The 23007-nt window shown below is 44.3% G+C and overlaps 1 protein-coding gene and 1 pseudogene across 14 annotated transcripts in view; one reads left to right on the forward strand and one right to left on the reverse strand.

Moving 5' to 3' along the window:
* Positions 1-5558: 5558 nt before the first annotated feature.
* LOC112206126 (U6 spliceosomal RNA) lies at positions 5559-5650 on the reverse strand (annotated as a pseudogene).
* A 3983-nt stretch (positions 5651-9633) lies between these two features.
* Positions 9634-23007, forward strand: part of RFFL (ring finger and FYVE like domain containing E3 ubiquitin protein ligase) — an 80892-nt gene continuing 67518 nt past the window's right edge. Inside the window, exon 1 of one of the 14 annotated variants that reach the window (XM_063798709.1) lies at positions 9634-9994. The gene's annotated coding sequence lies outside the window, so the exon portion shown is untranslated. The other 13 variants (XM_063798717.1, XM_001174509.8, XM_063798711.1 and 10 more) reach the window with 13 other exon arrangements.

Raw genomic sequence — 23007 nt, forward strand, 5'->3', positions numbered from 1 at the left:
CCTGGGGGAATCCTAGCGCTTGCTTTCACAGAAGACCTCAGGAGAAATTAATCTTCAGTATCTTTATACCATGGGTGATTGGCACATTCCTGCAACCACAGTAAGACGCAATACATGAAGCTGGAAATTGCAAATTCTTGCCACTCAAGGTACTATTTGGGCATCTTCAGCCCACAGCAGACATGACCAATCGGGCACAAGCACTCTTTTTTGTGGAAGTCAAAGTGTTTTTAGAAGTTTTTCTCAATACAGCACTCCAGGGAGCCACTACCAGTCAGTTGGAGTTGGTATTCAAGGTGGAGTCTGGTTGCCATCTCTGCCCTGTTCCCATTATGTAGTGAGTTCAGGTACTTAATACCTAACTGAGGACCCTAGGACTGCAGTTTGAGATCATCTGGGGCCAGGCACAGTGGCTCACACCTATAATGGTAGCACTTTGGGAGCCTGAGGCGGGAGGATCACTTGAGCCCAGGAGTTTAACAGTTTAAAATCAGCCTGGGCAACATGATGAGACATTGTTTCTACAAAAAAAATTTTTTAAATTAGCTAGGCATTGTGATGTGCACCTGTGGTCCCTGCTACTTGGGAGCCTGAGGCAGGAGAATCGCTTGAACCTTGGAGGTTGTGGCTGCAGCGAGCCCTGATCGCACCACTACACCCCAGCCCGGGTAACAGCAAGACCCTGTCTCAAGGAAAAAAAAAATCATCTGGCCCATCCTGTTACTTAACAGAGAAGGTACCTGAGGCTTAAAAAGGATGACTGACAGTCCTAGTGGCAGAATGGAGGTGGGATCTGGAACCCAGAACTTGATTCCTAGGACTCTTTTTTTTTTAATTCCCACATTGGCTGGGTGTGGTGGCTTACGCCTGTAATCCCAGCACTTTGGGAGGCTGAGGTGGGTGGATCACCTAAGGTCAGGAGTTCCAGACCAGCCTGACCAACATGGTGAAACCCCGTCTGTACTAAAAATACAAAAATTAGCCAGGCATGGTGGCCCGTTTCCTGTAATCCCAGCTACTCAGGAGGCTGAGGCAGAATCGCTTGAACCTGGGAGGCGGAGGTTGCAGGGAGCTGAGATGGCGCCACTGCACTCCAGCCTGAGCGACAGAGTGAGACTCCGTCTCAAAAAAAAAAAAAAAAAAAAAAATGCAAAAATTAGCCAGGCGTCGTGGTGCATGCCTGTAATCCCAGCTCCTCGAGAGGCTGAGTGGGGAGGATCACTTGAGCCCAGGAGGCAGAGGTTGCAATGACCTGCGATCATGCCACTGCACTCCAGCCTGGGCAACAGAGACTCTGTTTCAAAAAGAAAAAAAAAAATCCCCACATTTTATTTAATTTCCAGTCCATACAGTTCTATTCCTGCTAGGGCTGTAACTCCAGCTGAAGGCACCACAGCTGTCAACCAAGGAGTTTCTGTGGCCATGGGAAGGTGTTGCATTCACTGCTACTTGAGACCACCACGTGACATTCCTGCAGGCTGTGCCCCTCACAGCCAGCTTCATCCTTTGGCTCCTCCTAGACCAGGACTTTGTCTTGCCTGCCTGCTGCCACTGCACTCTCTGTTCCGGCCACACCACACTGTGCAGTCCCCTGGTAGGACTTGGGCTAGGCTGGCTCTCCTGTCCAAGTGCCTTTTGCTCCCTTTGCTTATGTGTCTGTCTCTGCCCAGCTCCCACTGTGTCTGGTGCACACCCACCCTGACATCCTTTTTTATGCCTCAGCTGTGATCTAGATAGATGCTTACAGTAACTTCCCTGTATTAGTTATTCACTTGTACTTTCTGTTCACGTGTCTGCCTACAGGCTCCCACTTTTTGTCACTTTTTCTCTTTATACATTATGGAAGCTCAGTAATGATTAAATAGATGAATGATGTTTTAAAAATATATTTTAAAAAAGCAAAGGACTGGCTCTATCTCAGGGGTTCCTTCCATAAAGCGTCAACTTTCAATTTCCCCTGCGGGGGTGGTTTGAGACCTGAGGGCACTCTCTAGTTCTTAGGAAAAAAATATACATATACATATACATATATATATATACACACACACACACACACACACATATACACATATATATATACACACACACATATATATATATACACACATATATATACACATATGAGCCAGGCGCAGTGGCTCACGCCTGTAATCCCAGCACTTTGGGAGGCTGAGGCAGGCCGATCACTTGAGGTCAGGAGTTCGAGACCAGCCTGGCCAACACGGTGAAACCCTGTCTCTACTAAAAATACAAAAATTAGCTGGGTGTGATGGCTCGCATCTGTAATCCCAGCTACTTGGGAGGCTGAGGCATGAGAATCGCTTGAACCTGGGAGATGGAGGTTGCAGTGAGCCGAGATTGTGCCACTGTACTCTAGCCTGGGAAACAGAGTGAGACTCCATCTAAAAATATATATATATATATTCACACACACATCATTGAGTCCCCAGAGTGTCTTCTTACATATCTTTTTACAGGGGACTATTGTATGCCCTTTGTCTGACATCAGATGAAATTAATGTTGAGATCCTACTATGTGCTAGCACTTGATGGCCTTAATTAAAAATCAGGCATTTGAATTCCCAAGGACTCAGGCAAAGGTCCATGTATCATTAAGGCTGCAAGTAACAAAACCTAGCTTAAAGAAGTGTAAATACTAGGGACACTTATTTATTTATATTTATTTCTTTTATGTTTCAAGACAGAGTCTTACTCTGTCACCCAGGCTGGAGTGCAGTGGCACAATCACGGCTCACTGTACCCTCTACCTCCCAAGCTCAAGTGATCCTCCCACTTCAGTCTCCCAAGTAGCTGGGACTACAGGTGTGTGCCACCACACCCATCTAAGTTTTGTAATTTTTGTAGAGACGGGGTCTCTGTACGTTGCCCAGGCTGGTCTTGAACTCCTGGGCTCAGGTGATCTACCCGCCTTGACCTCCCAAAGTGCTAGGGATTACAGTCATGAGCCACCATGCCTGGCAGGGACACTTATTATCTCTGATAACAGGAAGTCTGAGGTTTGTTAATTTAGTGGCTCATTGTCAAATGGCGTAGGGCCTTTGCATCCTTCTGCTCTGTTCTTTTATGTTGGTTTTGTCTTCAAGCTTGTTCCCCTTATGAAAGCCTGGCTGCAGCCATTTTGAGCATCAATCCAGACATGACAATATCTACAGGCAGGAGAAGGATCGCCTCCTGTGTGTCCTTTAAAGAACAAGGTGTTAACATGCCAGGAACTGTGGCTCCTGCCTGTAATCCCAGTAATTTGGGAAGCCAAAGTAGGAGGATCGCTTGAGGCCAGGAGTTCCAGAGCAGCCTGGGCAACATAGCAAGACCCTATCTCTATAAAATAAAATAATAAAAATTAAGAAAACAAGGTGTTAAAAGACAAAGCAAATATAGTTTTGCAGATTGTAATTGACTTTTATTTGCAATTCTAGAATTGGGCTGCCCTCAGAACCAGGACAGGTTCAGAGAATTCCAGAGCTGCAACATAGTCTGAAAGCATTTATGGTCAGAAAACAGAAATGAGATACAAAGACAACTAATTGGTTACAGCTCTGCCTTTGCCTTATTTGAAAATGGTTTGAATAGTTGGCTGCCTGGAACCCACTGAAGCTGATGATGTGATTGGCTGAGCCTCAGCAGTCTGTTACAAAAGTATACTCCTAAGTTAGGTTTTCAGTTAGTTTGCATACTAAGGCTGCAGTTTGTTAATGGCCCAAGTAAAGCCTCCCTCAGGTCAATTTTTTTTTTCTTTTTGAGATGGGGTCTTGCTCTGTTGCTCAGGCTGGAGTGCAGTGGCATGATCTCGGCTCACTGCACCTCTGCCTCCCGGGTTCAAGTGATTCTCCTGCCTCAGCCTCCTGAGTAGCTGGGACTACGACTACAGGCGCCTGCCACTATGTCCGGCTAATTTTTTGTATTTTTAGTAGATATGGGGTTTCATCATGTTGGCCATGGCTGGTCTCGAACTCCTGACCTCAGATGATCTGCCTGCCTCGGCCTCCCAAAGAACTGGGATTATAGGCATGACCCACTGTGACTAGCCCTCAGGCCAAATTTAGCTTTTGTTTGTTTGTTTGAGACGGAGTCTCTGTCATCTAGGCTGGAGTGCAGTGGCACGATCTTGGCTCACTGCAACCTCTGCTTCCTGGGTTCAAGCAATTCTCCTGCCGCAGCCTCCGGAGTAGCTGGGATTACAAGCATGCGCCCCCATCCCCGGCTCTTTTTGTATTTTTAGTAGAGATGGGGTTTCACCATGTTGGCCAGACTGGTCTCAAACTCCTGACCTCAGGTGATTCACCTGCCTCTGCCTCCCAAAGTGCCTGGATTACAGGCGTGAGCCACCACACCCGACCCCAAATTTAATTTAACAAAGGACTAACTCAGAACTAACTTCCAACCAAAGCTGACTCACCTCAAATCTCATTGGTGCAGAATTGCTTCATACACCCATGTGTAATACAGTAACTGGCAAGAAAAAGGGACTGCTGTGATTGACTCGAACCAACTAGGAAATAGCCCTGGAGCTGAGGCTGGGGACAGGCTTTCCTGAAGCACATGCTGGAGCCACTGAAAGAAAAATGGGAGTTCTCCTTTCTACTAGAAAGGAGAGTGTGTGGATGAACTGGATGCTGGGTGGGCAGCCTCTCACTAGTACTTACGGTAGTACCAAAGACGAGTTAATCAAGGCTCTATTATGTATCCTTAGGCCCTTGATGCATGTCTCATTATGACCTTAGGACAGCCTTGTGGCAGAGGGAATGATTCCATTTAATAGACAGTAAATGGGATCTCAGTGAGGTTAAGGACATAAAGCTAATAAGTGGCAGCACGGGAATCCAGACACATGTCTGCCTGATACCAAACCCATTTTTTCCCATCTGCACGCTGCCTTCTGCTGTAAATATGTAAATGTTTCCACAAAATTCTTTTTCATACTTTGCCCTGATAGCAGCAGGGGCTGCACATCCCAACCTCTTTTCAGCTTAGCTCACCATAAAAAGTGGGATCAGAGATCTACTTTCTCAGCTCTTTCTGATTTCCCCCAGGGAAGTTACAAAAGAATGACAAAAACTTGGAGAAGGCAGATATCATTAGTATTAAAGAGACTGGAGGTTTAGGGGGAAATAAAGCTGAATAAAAAACAGCAGGACTGGCTGAGCGTGGTGGCTCACGCCTGTCATCTCAGCGCTCTGGGAGGCTGAGGTGGGTGGATCATTTGAAATCAGGAGTTCGAGACCAGCTTGGCCAACATGGCGAAAACCCATTTCTACTAAAAATACAAAAATTAGCCGGGCGTGGTGGCGGGTGCCTGTAGTTCCAGCTACTCAGAAGGCTGAGGCAGGAGAATCGCTTGAACCCGGGTGGTGGAAGTTGCAGTGAGCCGAGATCACACTACTGCACTCCAGTCTGGGTGACGGAACAAGACTCCATCTCAAAAAAACAAAACAAAACAGGGCCTATGCATCCCTGAGATGTGAAGTAGGGGGAGATAAGGGATTTAGATGTATATTCTACTAGGTTTTTGCTGTGTTCTGCCATGCAGTTGTCTGGGCAGGATTTATTTATATTTTAATTTATTTCAGGGGCCATGCTAATCATCTTTGTATTGTTCCAATTTTAGTGTATGTGCTGCTGAAGCAAGCACTGGGTAAGGTTTAAACTGTCTAGTTCTGTGTGCTGGGGTTTGGCATTGGAGAAGGCTCTGTGATGCATAGACCTTAAATTAGAGTTAGGTATATTATTAATCCAAAGTGATCCTGAATGCTTTCTATCATTTTTTTCTTGTCCTATTGCACTGGCTAAACTGACTTTTAGTACTACACAGAATAGAAGCAACAATAACAATCATCCTTGTCTTGTTCCTAACTTTAGTGGACTATTTACAATATTTTACTGAGTTAGATGCCTTAGGTTCCACATAGCTGCTCTTTATGAAAGACCTCACTGGGTTACCCTTCAGTCTTGGAGGAGTCTGGGTATTGGCCATGACATTTGCCATGAATGATGGAGTTCTCTCTGCCAGGTCCTCATGCCCTGGAGCTGTACGGCTGCACTTCAGCTGCTGCACATTTGACTTTTTGAGTAGCCCTTGAATCTCTGCTCTTCCTTGGCCTCTCTATAGTTTTTGGTATAATAGCCTCAGCTTAAGTTTGAGTTTTGTAGGAAAACAATGGGCCTGTGCTGACAAAGATACAAAGTCAAGGAACAGGATTTTTTATATCTCAACTAACTTGGTCCTAGCTTTGACATTTACTTGCCATATAACACTGGATGAATAACAGTCTCTTTAAGCCTTAGTTTCATCCACCGTGAAATGGGAAAAATAATATCTGTTTCATAGAGTTGTTTTAGGATCATGTAACTTATGTAAAACACTGAATAGTTTTCCAGGCATGATATAGGCACTCAATCTCATATTATGAATAAGCTTATGATGCATGGGGGATACTGATGACAGCTTTCTTCTGTCCAGGCAGGCCCAGCTACATGGTGGTATGACCAGTGCAGTCACACGGCCTCATGCTTAGCAGGGCTCTGCACTTAGTTGAATGCTCTGCTGTTGCCATCTTGAAATTCTTAATTTTTAAACAAGCATCCCATATTTTGCACTGTTTCTTGCAAACAATGTAGCCAGTTCTGTCTCCAGGAATGGATCCAGCACTAGTACTGGACCTTCTCTTTGGGAAACATCCTTCCATTGATTTCTTAGGGAGTAAATCCCTTGAAGAGTAACCTCCCATAGAAAAATTAGGGTTAGCACCCTGTGTATGTTTATCTCTAACTGTTCCATTCTCAGTAACCTACACATCCTCTCTCATTAAAAAAACAAAACAAAACAAAACAAAAAACACTTTATATTTTACAGAAGCTATTAGATCCAGAGAAGCCGGTAGGGGGTGCTGGTGAAATGGAATGGTGATTTGGGATTTTGGAATCAGGAAAAAGATCTAAGTTCAAAACCCTGCTAGTCCCTTTCTGGCCGAGTTACTTAGACAAGGTAATGTCTCTGTCCTACTGGTAAAGTGTATGTTGCAGGGGAATTACATTTTCTTTGTTGGTAAAATGTATGTCTCAGGGGGATTAAACAGATAATTTATGTAAAGTGCCTTTCACAGAGAGTCTGGCACATAGTAGGTGGTCAGTCACTATGAATTCTTCCAGCTCTTGCCAGAAATAACTAAAATCAGGGCACTAGGACTTCCAAGCTGTGCTGCTACTAATAAAAGAAATAATATGATTTATTTTTTCACAACTGTTTGGGGAAAGGCCTGTGCTTCATACATATGCATTGGAAAGTACTTAGCAAATGAGTAGAAATAATAAAAATATGTCCAAGTAAACAGCTCCTATAAATATGTCACTTGGTAGACAAATTAGTGTTTTATCACTACTAAATACTATTGCTCGCTGAAAAGGATTTCGGATTGCTTGCACAATGGGTACATTATTGAATGCCTCTGTGGAAGGGCATGATAAAGATGAAAAATAGTGATGGTGGTAATGCCTAAGGTGGAGAAAGGAGGAGCGTGGATAAACGCAGCTCGGAGGCCTCTGTGCTGCAGTGATATGCACATTATTTAGCAGCATTCCAATGATTTGCTTGTAATATGTACCAGAGGGCCCAGAAAAAAATGATTTCCACAGGATGTCATGAATCCAAACTTCAATTATTGGATCCAATCAGTGCATTAAGTGCACCCCCTTTCAGAACTGAACCTTCAGGTTGTAAACTAAGTTTACGAAAGGACATCCCCAGGTCTCACCCCACCCTTGTTCTGGACCTATTAACTTTTTTTTCTGTTTGTTTGTTTTTTGTTTTGAGATGGAGCCTTGCTCTGTCACCCAGGCTGGAGTGCAGTGGCACGATCTCGGTTCACTGCAACCTCCACCTCCCGAGTTCAAGTGATTCCCCTGCCTCAGCCTCCCGAGTAGCTGGGATTATAGGCGTACGCCACCACGCCTGGCTAATTTTTGTTATTTTTATTAGAGATGGGGTTTCACTACATTGGCCAGGCTGGTCTCAAACTCCTGACCTCAAGTGATCAGGTCTCCCAAAGTGCTGGGATTACAGGCATGAGCCACCGCGCCTGGCCTGGACCTATTAACTTTCTATAGCTATGATTTCTATCAAGAGAAAGAGTGATGTGGTGGAAAAGGCTGTGCCTTCATCACAGCTAGGAATCTATTTCAGAATTGAGAGGATGGACAAGGTCCTGGCATATCTAGGGAAAAGGAATTAGAGGGAAAGGAGGAGACCATAAATGCCTTTGGAGGGCAGGGCTGGAAATGAAGACTTAGAGAGAAGCAAACCAGACAGAATTGCATCAGGGAAAGTTACAAAAATAGCCAGGAAGGAAAATGAAGGGTACATTTAATTTGGATGTGGGAGGCCTTTAGCAGGTCAGTCTTTCCGTGCATTCCAGGTGATTGAAAAAATCAGTTTTAAATTCCAGCTTTTTGGGGCACAGTGGCTTGTCCCGGTAATCCCAGCACTTTGGGAGGCAGAGGCGGCAGATCGCTTGAGGTTAGGAGTTTGAGACCAGCCTGGCCAACATGGTGAAACTCTGTCTCCACCAAAAACAGGCAAACAAATAAACAAATTAACCAAGCGTGGTAGCGGGTGACTGTAGACCCAGCTATAGGGTGGGAAGATCCTTTGAACCTGGGAGGCGGAGGTTGCAGTGAGCGGAGATCACGCCACTGCATTCCAGCCTGGGTGACAGTGAGACTCTGTCTCAAAAAAATAAATAAATTGCAGCTCCGTGTATTCAAGACACTGCTGGTTGAAAGAAAAAAAAAGCAATACATTCCAGCTCCACCTTTTTCTAACCATGTGGTTTTGGGTAAATTACTTAATATGTAGATCCTCATTGATAACATGGGAATAATAGTACTCAGTTTGCTGGGTTGTGAGGATTGAAAATAATACTTGTAAAGTGACAGAGTCTGATATGTATACGTGATCTTATTATTATTATTTCTGAGGCGTCGTCTCGCCCTTGTTGCCCAGGCTGGAGTGCAATGGCGCGACCTTGGCTCACTGCAACCTCTGCCTTCCGAGTAGCTGGGATTACCGGCACCCGCCACCATTCCTGGCTAATTTTTTGTATTTTTAGTAGACATGGGGTTTCACCATGTTGACCAGGCTGGTCTCGAACTCCTGACGTCAGGTGATCCACCCACCTCAGCCTCCCAAAGTGCTGGGATTACAGGCATGAGCCACCACGCCTGGCTCATGATCTTATTTTCCTTACGATATTCCTTGTTTGAAAATACAAATTGTTCAGAAAAACTAGGAGTTCTCAATAGAACCTAAAGCCTAAGAAAATTGTGTCACTAGACACCATTTAAAAGAAGGATTAGAACTTAATATTACGTTCATGACTAGGCATGGTAGCCCACGCTGGCTAACCATCCCCTGGGCCGCCCTGCTGCTTGGCGGTTTACTAACCACAGCTACATGCATGCGCTCACTAAATCCTCACGCCAACCTGCGTTTCTGGGATGAGAAAACCAGAGTTCGTAAAGGTTAGGTACCTTGCTGAAAGGTGCATGGGTGAAAGGCAAGGATGGATCCTCGCTGAGTCATTCTCATTCTACCACAGCCTTCCTCAGCAGCTTCCTGACTTTCCTGAGGGGAAGTAGCTAGTCCTAGCGGTTTAGACTGGGCAGTGCTAGAGTGAGTGGGACAAGCATGGGTTTTTAGGTCCCACAGACCCGGCTTCTAATACCTCCCAGTTGTGGGACGCTGAATAAGCTCGTAACCCCTAGTGGGCCTGGGTTTCTGCAATCATGAAGCGGGGGAAACCATCGCCTGCTCATCGCACTGAGGAGTCAATGAGACATGAAAGTCAGGCACCTTTCAAAGTTTTATGACATGAGTTCAGAGGTGTTGAGGGACTCGCTCAAGGTCACCAAGCCGGGTCTTGACCCAGCTGAAACTTGGACCTGGACCCTTGGGCGCCTCCCGCAGAGTTGTGTGACCAAGGTAACCAGCAGCGGCCGACCCCATGACTTTGGGGAAACGACGCCTCTTACGGCCCCACGGCTCAGGCCAGCCCGGCCCCGCCGCCGGGAGCCTCAGCTCCGCCAGGGGGCGCGAGCGGAGGCCGCGCTCGAGGCCGCCGGGCGCCTCGCTCTTCTCTATGGTGGCTCGGGCGCGGCGGGAGCGGAGGCGCGATCCCGAGAGGGGGCGGGGCCGAGTCAGGGGCGGGGCCGCGCGGAGGGCGGGAGCGGCCGGGCCGGGCCGGCTGGGGATGGGTGGGAGGGGGGGCCGACTTCCTGGGGCCGCCCGTGAGGATGTCGCGACCGCCCCCGGGTGCCCCTCAGCCCCAGAGACGCCGCCGCGGCGGAGTCCGCAGCCTCCCTGCCTGAGGCGTCCGCGGCCGGGATCCGGCCCCTCCCCTCGCCTCCTCTCCTAGGTGCCGGCCGGGAGGGCGGCCGCAGCAGGTGAGGAGGCGGCGGCGGCGGCGGCGCTGGGGGCCGCTGGGCGCCCGGCCTGGGGAAGGACGGGAAGGGGGACGGTCGGGTGCCGTCAGGCTGTGGTCTGGGGGCCCTTCCTCTGTGTGGGGCGCGGCCTGGGACTCTCCCTGCCCTACAGGGGTGGGGGGAAGCCCTTGGCTGGCTGGAAGTCCCCGCCTTCAGGGCAGCCCACACCTGTCCTTTGAAAAGTCCCCTCAAAGAAAGCGTTTCACCTGTGGGGGCAGTAACAGGAGACGTGCGTCCTCGATTATCCCCAAGCGCCCTGCAGACCGGCAGGTCTAGTTGGCTTGTGGGGAAAAGATACCTCTTTGTACGTCAGAGGAAACTGAGGCAGGTCCGCGGCGGCCTGCTTACCCCTTTAAAGGAACCAGCCCGTCCCTGTCTCCGTCTTAGAGGAGGCGGCTGGAGGAGGGAGGTTTGGAGTTTGGAGGTTTGATGGAGAAGTTTGGGAATGCGGTTCTCCCCGCAGGGTCCACTGTTCCCTCGCTTGGGAGTTGTCCTCTGTTCGCGATGTGTGTGAGGTCGCCACTGTGCGGCAGCGGTCAAGACCGAGAGGGAAATGGGGCCTCTCTTCAGCCGGCTGCCCAGGAGACAGTTGACCAGACATGGGGAAGTCTGGCGAACCAGGGGAGCCAGAGCCTCCGCTGGCACGTCTGCTCAGAGCTTGAGTTCAGGCTGGCAGAAGAGATAAACAACAGCATATCATTTTCTCCTTTTTGTTGGTCTGTCATTTGTTCTAGGGGGGAAGAAGACTGCTTGTGTAATCAAGAGTGTACCGTGCACCCCCCAGTCTACCATAAGGAAGGATAATTGTTAGCTTGGAAATAGGGTTTTACCCACAACTGTCACTTTGCTCCCTGGTTAAAGGCCAGAGTGACGTGATGAACAAACATCCCGGGGTGCATGTGGCCTTCTAAGAAAGCAGTGAGTTCCTTATGTATCCCTTTGATTATTGGTTTGGAGGACAGAGAGACTTCCTGTTAACCACTGTCGCTGCAACTGTTTGGGGTGCCTTATTCTCCCCGTGACAGTTCAATTTACTGAAATGTGGGCCGGGCTGCCCGTTTATTATACCATTCTTCTAGGAATGGGAGTAGGCAGGGGACAAGGTACTGGGCTGAATTTGTGTACAGAGTTCTAGGGCTGCAGCCTAGCCGTGGCAGCTCCTTTCTGTTCAGGGGATTTCAGGTTTGACAACTTCTTTATCCTTTTCTCTGATTACATTCTCTTTCACATTCAAGGAAGTAGATGATGGCAAAGGTTTCCGAACTTTTATTGTATATTTCCTAATTCTGAATTTTAGAGTACAATTCAGAAGTTACAGTTTATTTAGAGGTATTCTTAAGTTTGAAAATATTTGGGTATATTTTCATAACAATTGCAGATTGATGTGGCAGGGCTAATATCTTGATTGTGATTGAAGAAAATGTTCATGTTCATGTAATCTAGGACGCACTCATTTTAATGCCCGTCTAATTACAAAGACCAGCCTGTTAAAAACTTTCATATTGATCAGGTAGACAGTTGTGATATCTTGTTTACATCGGGATCAAGGGTTGTAAATATTTAAATCGACCAGTTTAACCAGCCTCCAAAATAACATGCACAAAAAAAGAAAGCTCTTCTCAGAAACCTTAAAAATCAATTTCTTTCAAACCTTCTCTCATGACCAAGCCAGTTGACATAACTCTGCTTGGTACCGTCTAATAGGAACACCTTTTTTTTTTTTTGGAGACAGAGTCTCACTCTGTCACTCAGACTGGTGTGCAGTGGCGTAATCATGGCTCACTGCAGCCTTGACCTCCTAGGCTTAGGTGACTCTCCCTTCTCAGCCTCCTGAGTAGCTGGGACCTCAGGCATGTGCAACTACACCCAGCTAGTTTTTGTATTTTCTGTAGAGACGAGGTTTTGCCATGTTGTTCGTCATGAACTGGGCTCAAGCAATCCTCCTGCCTTGGCTTCCCCAAGTTCTGAGATTACAGATGTGAGCCACCGCGCCAGGCCGGAACACCTCTTAAGGGTTGTGGAAAAGGCGTTTTTAGTGACCAGCATTTAAGAAGACAAAACAAACAGCAACAATAACAAAAAAGGGCACAATTTCTTTTCTAATTACATGTGCATTGTTATTTAAATACAGTCACACCCATCTCTATGAGCGTCATGCCTAAGACTTTCTGAGAACACCTCTGTAAACCTAAGAAGTTGTTAGGGGGACTAATTCCACCTTGATTTTTTATTCTTGTCATAGAACCTTTAATACTGCCATGGTTTTAATGATAGAGGCTTTTATACCAAACTTGTACTAGTCATAGTGTTTATGTTTTTGGAGGAAAGATTTAACCTCTATACCTTAGAATCTCATAACTTGTTAATACAATAACAGAATTAAGGTATTAGAGTTTAATGAGAACGCATAGTTTAAATTACTATTGGTGAAGTCTCAAGTGAGGAGCTGCTTCATTGTTGTTTGGTAATGGTTACTGGTTTAATGATGATTACTGGTTATTTTTGTTTCACTTCTGGTTATTGGTAATGGTTATTTGGTGTTTGTGTAAGAAAGATTTTGGCAATTGTAAAGATAGTCTTTTTTTTTTTTTTAATTGAGATGGGGGTCTCACTCTTGTCAACCATGCTGGAGTGCCATGGAATGATTTCAGCTCAATGCAACCTTGCCTCCTGGGCTCACGCAGTCCTCGCCTCCCAAGTACCTGGGACCACAGATGTGCGTCACTACGCCCAGCTAATTTTTGTGTTTTTGGTGGAGACAGGGTTTTGCCATGTTGCCCAGGCTGGTCTCAAATGCCTTGACCTCAAGCGATCCTCTGGCCTCGGCCTCCCAAAGTGCTGGGATTATGGGTGTGAGCCACTGTGCCCAGCCTAAAGACAAGCTTTTCATATACAAACAGACTCCCGGGTCTTTCGTAAGGAAATATCTGATTAACTTCTTATTTTGTGACTTTATATTAGTTAAGCAGTTTTAAAATAGTAAAACTAATTTGGCTCTTAGTAGGATATCCTATTATATCTCACATAAAAGCCATCTCAGATAGGTAGGAATTGGCCTCATGTATTTAAAGACCTCTGCCCTCCCTGTTTCCAAGATTTAACAGCTGCCATCAGGACAGCGGTCATAGCTAATCCTGTTATGCCAGTCTTAGTTTAAACCCATTATCCTTTCTCTTCGTTAAGACTGTCATGAAGTTCCTCCTTTACTTTTCTTATGCAGAGTGAATATTCCACATTTTTAATGTATTTGGGCCTGTTAACATTCTGCAGTGAAGCCAAGCAGTTGGTTAAAAGAGTCCTGCATGTTTTTAAACAGTTTCCTTTTTAAAGCATAAAATCTGCATCTTGGCTAGGCGCAGTGGCTCACTCCTGTAATCCCAGCACTTTGGGAGGCAGAGGCGGGTGATCACCTGAGATCAGGAGTTAGAGACCAGCCTGACCAATATGGTGAAACCCTGTTTCTACTGAAAACACAAAATTAGCCGGGCATGGTGGTGCATGCCTGTAATTCCAGCTACTTGAGAGACTGAGGCAGGAGAATCACTTGAACCTGGGAGACGGAGGTTGCAGTGAGCCGAGATCACACCACTGCGCTACAGCCTGGGCAACAAGAGCAAAACTCCATCCCCAAAACAACAACAAAAAACTGCATTTCCTCTGGAGTAAAACCAGCTTTTTGAATCTGATAATAAAACAAAAGCTGTTTTTTCCTGCTCTCTACTAATAGAAAGTCTTTATTAACTTTACCTTACTGGTTTTGTTAGTACAGTGACTAGTGACTGGTAGTAAATGATAACCTAGTGGTAATGGGAGATCCTGAAGTCTCCTGAATCATCAATGACAGGTCACATTGTGTTCAGTGCAGCTTTAGCCTTTTGAGTATGTTTTATTGTAAGGAGTTCCAAACGCCAGCCACTCCTTGAAAGATGAGGTACCTGGTGATTTGCTGCTGAGTCACTGACCGAGATATTCTTTAAAAATGCAGATTTCCCAGCCCCACTTCCTGGAGATTTTGACTGAGTGGGTAAGTGATGACCAGAGAATTACCTTTTATTTTTTCAATTTTATACTTTATTATTACTACTATGAGGCCATACCACGTAGACGCTACCTTTTATTTTTATTATTTATTTTTATTTTATTTCATTTTATTTTGAGACGGAGTCTTGCTCTGTCACCCAGGCTGGAGTGCAGTGGCGGGATCTCGGTTCACTGCAACCTCTGGATCTCGGTTCACTGCAACCTCTGTCTCCTGGGGTTCAAGCAATTCTTCTGCCTCAGCCTCCCGAGCGGCTGGGATTACAGGCACCCACCACCACACCCAGCTAATTTTTGCATTTTTTTTTTAGTAGAGACGGGGTTTCACTACATTGGCCAGGCTGATCTTGAACTCCTGACCTCATGTGATCCGCCCGCCTCAGCCTCCCAAAGTGCTGGGATTATAGGTGTGAGCCACCACACCCAGCCTATTTATTTATTTTTGAGACAGTCTCAGCTCTGTCATCCAGGCTGGAGTGCAGTGAGGTGATCTCGGCTCACTGTAACCTCCACCTCCCAGGTTCAAGTGATGTGCCTGCCTCAGCCACCCAAGTAGCTGGGACCACAGATGTGTGTCACCACACCCGGCTAATTTTTGTATTTTTAGTAGAGACAGGGTTTTACTATGTTGACCAGGCTGGTCTCAAACTCCTGACCTCAGGTGATCTGCCCGCCTTGGCCTCCCAATGTTGGGATTACAGGTGTGAGCCACTGCGTCCAGCAGGAAGCTAGCTTTAAAAAATCTCCCTTGCATCTTTATTTTCAAAAAGCTCCCCAAGTGGTTTTTATTTATTTATTTTTTTGAGATGGAGTCTCTGTCACCCAGGCTAGAGTGTGTGGCATGATCTCGGCTGACCGCAACCTCTGCCTCCTGGGTTCAAGCAATTCTCCTGCCTCCGTCTCCCAAGTAGCTGGGATTACAGGCACGCGCCACTGCGCCCGGCTAATTTTTGTGTTTTTAGCAGAGGCAGGGTTTCACCCTGTTGGCCAGGCTGGTCTCAAACTCCTGACCTCAGGTGATCCGCCTGCCTCGACCTCCCAAAGTGCTAGGATTACAGGCTTGAGCCATTGAGCCACCGTGCCTGGCTTCCCAAGTGCCTTGGATGTGCAGTCAAGTTTGGGAACCACCGTTTTATTGCATTGATACTCTTTTTCAGGGTGGGGGGGGGCATTATCTCCTGTACATCAGGCCCCATGGAACTTTGAAAATTGGGGTTCACTTTTCTTCCCTTTTCTTTCTTTTTTTTTTTTTTTTTGAGACAGAGTCTTGCTCTGTCACCTAGGCTGGAGTGCAGTGGTGTGATCTTGGCTCACTGCAACCTCCGCCTCCTGGGTTTAAGCAGTTCTCCTGCCTCAGCCTCCCAAGTAACTGGGACTACAGACATGCGCCACCATGTCCAGCCGATTTTTGTATTTTTTGTAGGGATGGGGTTTCACCATGTTGGCCATGCTGGTCTCAAACTACTGACCTCAAGTGATCTGCCTACCTTGGCCTCCCAAAGTGTTGGGATTACAGGTGTGAGCCACCATGCCTGACCTGCTTTTCTTTTTTTAATTTTTAGAGTGAAATTATGCACATTGAAATTCCTTATAAATTGGTAGTCCCTCTAATAGAATCGTTATGCTATCCAGGATGTTTGATTTGCTAGAATAGCCCATTTCCTAGTCATGACAGATAACAAAGAGCTTTTATAACTTTTATGTAAATTGCTTTACAGTGAGGCCTCCTCTGCTGTATTATCTATCAGGAGTCATGAGGGAGGGTTTTTGGTGAAAGTAGCTTCGTTTATCTCATGAGTGGACAAATGAATGATAATGTGGAAACAACTAGAGGTCTGAATAGGTAGTTGAATCTAGTTATGATCATCAGTGTTGGACGGCAGAGATGCCTGGGAATTCTCTGTATGTCAAATTTTAGAATAAAGTCAGTTTGCCTGTTTTATTTCTACACAGCTGAAGCCTTTATTGAAAATAATAGGTGCGTAACAAATAGTTAATAAAATTTAGTCAGCAGCCGTTTGATGAGTTCATGGGAGGAAGAATAATTGCTGAAATACAGAACCATCTGATTTAAAACAGATTCAGGCACTAGATACGTTATCTCTAACGTAGTTTGTTTGTATAGACAAACCTGGTTTTGAATTCTGACTCCCCCACTTCCTGGCTGTGCTACCTTAGGCAAATTACTTAACCTCTGTGAGCTTCAGTTTTTTCATCTGCAAGATGAAAATACCTGGTAGGATTGTTATGTGGATTAAAAGGGGGAAAATATGCATGGGAGGATTAAAAGAGAGAAAAATATGTTTTTTGTATATTGTAAGCAACTCAATAAACGTCCCTTCTCCCACTTCCTCACACAATTTTTATTCTGTAGGCTTAAGATGCTTTTCTAAATCCAGCTTTCTCTATATCTCTTTCCAGGAATATCTATTCAGTCAGCTCTTTTAGAAAATGTATGAAAGAGTGAGGACTAAAGTTAAGAACCAGAGAATATGGGTAAGAAGAATGAGTCACAGGACAATTAGCAACACTTTAAACAATTTTTTAGAATGAGTGGAGTGTTGGCATGTACCCAGAGTTACTATCTGCAGGAATAAATGAATAACATTACCCAAATTCTGCCATCTGTATTTGGACGGTAGCCCAGATTAGGCTAGGAGCCTTTGAGGGTGGCCTCATTAAGTAGCACCTGACATCCATTTCTTTCATTATCTTCTTTTCTCCCTTTTGGTCTTCGTTTCTTGTTCCCTGTCTCCTCCTTTTCCCTCTTTTAAAGCTGTCCTTCCTTTAGACTTGCCAATCATCATCATAGATGCAGGCCCAGTCCCTGGAACTCGAGGCTAAAAGAGGTTTCTGGTTGCTAACACCTGTCTCCTAGCTAAATGAATAAGCTCTTTTGTGGGCAGGATGTTAAAAAAGCTGATTAGTACAATACCAGCTTAAAGGGCCTATTAATGATACAGCATATGTAAATCACAGTGATTTAAAGCCATTTTAGAGATTAATTTCTTATATATTTATTTTCTATATTGAATTATGATGTCAGTTGAATTTTTACATCTGAACCATGAATCTGTTTATTACCTAAACAGACTAATTTCTTTCATATTGATTGGGAATCATTTATATTCTAAAGAAGTTTCCACCCTTAAGGGCCTTTGTATTGTTTGGCAAATGTCTAACTAGTGTGTAATACAATTGAAGTTTTGTTCACTGCACTGCTGCCATAACTAGTTTAATTTCTGCTCCTTATATATTTCTGTTGGCAGCTGGAAAATTAAAATACTAGATGTTCCATAAAACTGATTTTTTGAGGGGTGATTTTACTGTCATTTGAATGGACTTAGGCCCCAGGGTACATTTTTTTAAGATGTCTTATTCAACTTTCCTGTAATAGTCTCTCTCTCTTTATATAATTAATGTATTAGACACATAATTGGCTGTTTAAGCATTCAGAAGAGACAATGTTTGGCCTTTTACCCAGAGATTATTTTTTTCTACATCTCTTGAGGAAATGTGTGCCATTTTTGGAAACTCCTAAGTATATTACAGTTACACTAGCACGTGAATTTTTGCAAAGACTAGAGAATGAACAATTCCCAAATCGTTCTATTCTTTTTAGATCATAGTGTTTCCAACCTGATGTGAAAGGAGAAAGGCTGTGATGTGATACCTAGTAAATCCTCCTCATAATTTTTCTATATGTTTCACAGAAATATATAGTCTTCAATAACTGAAGTTACTCTCAAGGAGACTTTACATTTAATTACTCAATCCACACTTAATTTCCTGCAAGATTCTTGGAGAGACACTCACCAGGCTACTGATTTCACGGAGTTATAACCTACACAGGTTTTTATCTCTGTTAAAGCTACTAACCCCCACTTTTTTTTTAGGTTGAAAAGTGACCTTGGTCTGATAATTTCTTCATTGTCCTCTCCTCTAAAAAGATACAGCAAAACCTTCTTGCTCTCTCAGCAGCGTTTTTCAACAGCTACTACCGCCATGTGCTGAATTTGAATTTGAGCACACTTCAGTATATGATTTTGTTGAGCTCATGTTATCTGACTTTTTAAAGCTGCCGCTCTGCAATGCTACAGTTAAACCTACATTTTCTGTTTTCATGTTCACATGCCTTTTCTAGAATTACATATAAAAATATGTTTTCATTATCTCTGAGTTGTGGAGTGTTCCCTGGGACAGTCACTTGTTTCTACCAGTGGCTAGTTCTAAGAGTAGGGGAAATCCACCTGGATTTGAACTACTTGCAGCCAGTATGATCTGCTGAAACATTTTAACTGTCTTGGTCCTTTTTAAAGAAATGCTGCCTACTCATCTTGAAACTTACAGGAAGTTAGGCCAAGTGGAGGCTCTGCTGGCTTCTGAGTGGTTAAATGCAACTTATTAGTGATCAACACCATTGTTTATTTGCAACTGCTGGATTATGTTAAAAGATTTGAAAGGAAAAAAAGCTTTTCTTAAGTAAATTGTGCATCCTCCTCTCCCACCTCACCCTCCTCTTGTTTTACTCTTCATTTGCTTTGGAAAATCTTTCCAGTCTTGGTACTGATCACATGTATATAGTCTTAGTGGCAATTGAATCAGCGTATTTTATCCTAAAATATACAAAAAACTATGTGCCCTACTCTCTGCATTTTCTGCTAATCCTCCCATGCTTTTTTACCTTCATAATGATTAAAGTATGTGCCTGAGAAATAACCAAGCTTCATCCTCTGTCAACTTCCAACCCTCTTCTAGGTCTTGCGTCAGTAGATGCATAACCAATTGCAGTTGGGTTGGATTGTACCATCTTAACTATACTAATTATTATTTTACATGGTGTGGAAGATCAGCCAGAGCATATGCTTTATTCTAAAATGCTGGGCAAAGGAATGTTCTAATTTGGGGAGAGAGGAAGGAGTGTTTTCTAGGGCCTTAGCAGGAGTAGGTCCACTGAAATTCAGCTAGTTTGAGGAATCTGGATTTTTGTCAAGGGGTGGAAAGGAATAGTTAGGGGCTAAAATTATGTGCAAGCAGGGGTGGGAAGGAATAATTTATGAGATGAGGACTTTCCCAGTCCACAGTGGAGAATTCTTAATCTTCCAGATTCTCTTATGTTTGTCTACTTACCATATACTGATGGAAGAGTTTGTGTAATCCTTCTGTGTCAGAGCTAAAGTATACCTTAGCCATTGTTTACTGAGAGGGTGGGAAGAGGGATGTCAGAATATTCTCAGCTTGTCAAAGGGCATTCCACCTTCCTGTTGTACCCTTGGCCATATGGTTGAATCCGGCACTTCAGATGATTCTGAATCATCCCCACCACTCCCATTGATCTAGTTCAGTGTTTCCCAACTCTGAAATGTTGACACAGTTAGAGACCAGCAGCTTGAGGAATAGTGACTGTGAGCCCACCAATTAATGGGGGACATTAAAATGATAGTAGTTCTGCAGCTTCACCTCTAGATGATCTTCATCAGATTCTTAAATTGCATTTACTTGATAAAATCCTCACCACAGCACATCAACATGTCTCTTGCACTACCCAAAAGCAGTATTAAAAAGGAAAATACGTTGACAATTACTATCTAATTAGGTTTTTATTTGAGATACAGGCTATCTATAACTCTGTTGTTATTTGTGGAAATGCTAGCAAAAAAACAGACTGAAATCTTTCTCCTTATGTTGTTGTTTTAGAAACAACACAAACAGGTTGGGCGGTGGCTCACGCCTGTAATCCCAGCACTTTGGGAGGCTGAGGTGGGTGGATCACTTGGGTTCAGGAGTTCAAGACCAGCCTGGCCAACAGGGTGAAACCCTCGTCTCTACTAAAAATACAAAAATTTGCCAGGCATGGTGGTGCATGCCTGTAATCCCAGGAACACAAACATAAAAATAAGCCTCTAGTTTTATTTGGGAGGGATCGATATACCATATTCGAGTTCTGAATATCGTGTCAGGAAAGCAGTTTTTGATGCCACTAGTTAAATGTTTGTGTGTTTTGATATACCATTGGTCTTCCCAACCAAACATCACTTTTTTTTTTGAAACAGAGTCTCACTCTGTCACCCAGGCTGGAGTTCAGTGGTGCCATCTTGGCTCACTGCAACCTCTGCCTCCTGGGTTCACGTGATTCTCCCATCTTAGCCTCCCGAGTAGCTGGGACCACAGGCGCGTGCCACCACATCCAGCTAATTTTTGTATTTTTTGTAGAGACGGGGTTTCATCATGTTGGCCAGGCTGGTGTCGAACTCCTGACCTAAAGCGATCTGTCTGCCTCGGCCTCCCAAAGTGTTGGGATAAGTGCTGAGATTGCAGATGTGAGCCTCTGCACCCAGCCTATCCCTTTTTAAGATGGGGAGAAATGGAAATTTGCTGTTATGTATTACACATATTATGAAAGCATATTAGAATGTATTTTCTGGGCCGGGCGTGGTGGCTCATGCCTGTAATTCTGGCACTTTGGGAGGCCAAGGCAGGCAGATCACTGGAGCCCAGGAGATCAAGACCAGCCTGGGCAACATAGCAAAACCTTGTCTCCAAAAAATACAAAAAATTAGCCAGATGTGGTGTTGTGCACCTGCAGTCTCAGCTACTCAGGAGTCTGAGTTGGGAGGATTGCTTGAGTCCAGGAGTTTGAGGTTATAATGAACTATGGTTGCACAACTGTACTCTAGTGTGGACAACAGAGTGAGACCCTGTCTCCAGAAAAAAAATAATAAAAATCAAATAACTTCTTTATTGGAGATTACATACAAATCGTGACCTTTTTTTTTTATTCCTAAAGTCTTTAGTAAGGTTATATGTTTACTGCAATAGATCTTAAATTTTACTATGATCAAAAATCTCCTAGGTGCTTGTAAAAAATAAAGATTCCTGGTTCCTAGCCCAGCCCTACAGAATCAAAGTGTTTGGGATAGAGATGTGGGATTCTGATGTAGTTTATCTGTAGACCCCACTTGGAGAAAGAATTTATGTGAGAAAGAACCACACATTAAAAAAAAAAAGATTGAGAAATGCTATTATTTTGCAGAGGAGGAATTTAAAGCACAGAAAAGTCAAGAGGCCCAGACTTAACTAGGATATCCAGCTAGTTATTTGACTCTTGCAGACCAGAAGCTAGGTTGGCTGACTACTGTGGATTTGTGCTCTTTCCATTAGATTATAGTCCGGGGTGTGCAATCTTTTGGCTTCCCTGGGCCACATTGGAAGAAGAAGAATTGTCTTGGGCCACACATAAAATACACTAACACTAATGATAGCTGATGAAAGTTTATGAATTTGTGTTGGGCCCGGAGGCCATGGGTTGATCAAGCTTGGATTATGCCAGGGTGCCTCCTTGCTGGTTTATCTGATTGCCTTTAAATCAGAAGCTATAAGATAATGAGGGCAAAGGTACTTTGATTCCTTCAGAACAATAATGACTGAACTGGCACTTCATAGTGTGAAAAGTTTGTGCTTCTTAAACTATCTGTGGTGAAGGACCAGCTTTGTAAGGGTTTCCCTTCACCCCTAATCTGTTGCCAGCCAATAATTGTGTAAAGTACAAGAAAAGGGAATCACCAGAAAAACCATGCACTTGGATGTCACAGCAATGTCAAGCACTAGAAAAGTTTCTAAATGCTTACTGTGATTTTCTGTGTTTTATCTTGACGTGAATGGGCCTCCAGCAGTCTGACACATACACTTTGAATAGCATTGTTCTAAGTGGTTCTTAGGACATCTTAAGAACTTGATATCAGAGGTCCTTGATCATTTTCTTCCTCATGCCACCTATAACTGAAGCTACCATCTGAGAGCTCCCATTCCTACCTGGGGAGAGACGTTTCATGACTTGGTGATTTCCTAGGTCAGAACCAAAGTTGATAATACTTAGGGACTAGTTAAGGAACTATATAGTTAATTTATTTAATTATTATAAATAATTTATATATATTTAATATATATATAATTTATTTTAATATATTTTATTTTTATTTTTAAAAACCAGAACATTTATTGTGTTACTAATTGTTGAAATTCTTAAGATGAACTGGATGCTGCAGCAGCTGCCCTCTTGGGTTTAGGTGGTGTTCTTTCACAGAATCCATGCCTGAATCTGCTGTATACAATTTTTAAGTGCCTCATTTGACCAGTTCCAGTGGTAGTTTGTCTTTTAGCCTTGGCACTCCAGTTATACTTTATCTTGCACTTGGCAGCATAGCCACATTTGCCACAGGTCGACTTCTGAAGGTGGTACGTCCTGTCGCGTCTTATTGTGATGCTTTCCAAACGATGATGTTCCCTTCATCATCTGGCTTCTGTTACTATTATTATTATTATTATTATTATTATTATTTGAGACGGAGTTTTGTTCTTGTTGCCCAGGCTGGAGTGCAATCGTGCGATCTTGGCTCACCGCAACCTCCGCCTCCCGGGTTCAAGCAATTCTCCTGCCTCAGCCTCCCAAGTAGCTGGGATTATAGGCATGCACCA

Source organism: Pan troglodytes, chromosome 19, assembly GCF_028858775.2.
Source record: "Pan troglodytes isolate AG18354 chromosome 19, NHGRI_mPanTro3-v2.0_pri, whole genome shotgun sequence".
NCBI classification, from domain to species: domain Eukaryota; kingdom Metazoa; phylum Chordata; class Mammalia; order Primates; family Hominidae; genus Pan; species Pan troglodytes.